The 1,216-nt window shown below is 48.4% G+C and overlaps 2 non-coding genes across 2 annotated transcripts; both read left to right on the top strand.

The window, feature by feature from the left end:
• Positions 1 to 205: 205 nt before the first annotated feature.
• On the top strand, positions 206 to 324 carry LOC119346846. Its single transcript, XR_005167965.1, has one exon. It is a non-coding gene; the product is annotated as a 5S ribosomal RNA (ribosomal RNA).
• A 366-nt stretch (positions 325 to 690) lies between these two features.
• Positions 691 to 809, top strand: LOC119346844. Its single transcript, XR_005167964.1, has one exon. It is a non-coding gene; the product is annotated as a 5S ribosomal RNA (ribosomal RNA).
• The last annotated feature ends 407 nt before the right edge of the window (positions 810 to 1,216 follow it).

Raw genomic sequence — 1,216 nt, 5'->3', positions numbered from 1 at the left:
GGGTGGAAAAAACTCGTGTTGCTGCGGTATGGAGGGAGGGGTGGAAACCGTGGAAAACTCGTCTCCGTGATTGAGCGGGAGAGTAAGTAGTATAGGACATTATCCATTGTTAGGGAACGGTTGTAATGGTAGTGAGAATGTAGAATCGTCTTTGGGGAGGACATGGGAGTGGCAAGCATAAGGGACGAACAAGGGGAAACATGTCGTATGCGTTCATACCAGCACTAAAGCACTGGATCCCATCAGAACTCCGAAGTTAAGCATGCTTGGGCGAGAGTAGTACTAGGATGGGTGACCTCGTGGGAAGTCCTCGTGTTGCATTCCCTTTTTAATTATTTTTTGCGCCTTGTGACAAACATATCGCACGTGCGCGATATATATTAATCCAGTTATATTATTTTTGACGTTTGCGATATGTTTAAGCTCGATGCTCATTGCTCGCGCGTCTTGGGGCGGCTTTGTGGCGCGAAGAGCGCGTTCTGTAAGGGGTGGAAAAACTCGTGTTGCTGCGGTTTGGAGGGAGGGGTGGAAACCGTGGAAAACTCGTCTCCGTGATTGAGCGGGAGAGTAAGTAGTATAGTACATTATCCATTGTTAGGGAACGGTTGTAATGGTAGTGAGAATGTAGAATCGTCTTTGGAGCGGACCTGGGAGTGGCAAGCATAAGGGACGAAGACGGGGAAACATGTTGGATGCGATCATACCAGCACTAAAGCACCGGATCCCATCAAAACTCCGAAGTTAAGCGTGCTTGGGCAAGAGTAGTACTAGGATGGGTGACCTCCTGGGAAGTCCTCGTGTTGCATTCCCTTTTTAATTATTTTTTGCGCCTTGTGACAAACATATCGCACGTGCGCGATATATATTAGTCCAGTTATACTATTTTTGACGTTTGCGATATGTTTAAGCTCGATGCTCATTGATCGCGCGTCTTGGGGCGGCTTTGTGGCGCGAAGAGCACGTTCTGAAAGGGGTGGAAAAAACCCGTGTTGCTGCGGTATGAAGGGAGGGGTGGAAACCGTGGAAAACTCGTCTCCGTGATTGAGCGGGAGAGTAAGTAGTATAGGACATTATCCATTGATAGGGAATGGTTGTAATGGTAGTGAGAATGTAGAATCGTCATTGGAGCGGACCTGCGAGTGGCAAGCATAAGGGACGAAGACGGGGAAACATGTCGGATGCGATCATACCAGCACTAAAGCACCGGATCCCATCA

This window comes from Triticum dicoccoides, unplaced genomic scaffold (assembly GCF_002162155.2).
Source record: "Triticum dicoccoides isolate Atlit2015 ecotype Zavitan unplaced genomic scaffold, WEW_v2.0 scaffold52596, whole genome shotgun sequence".
In the NCBI taxonomy this organism is placed as follows: domain Eukaryota; kingdom Viridiplantae; phylum Streptophyta; class Magnoliopsida; order Poales; family Poaceae; genus Triticum; species Triticum dicoccoides.
This window is presented reverse-complemented; position numbering and strand designations above follow the sequence as displayed.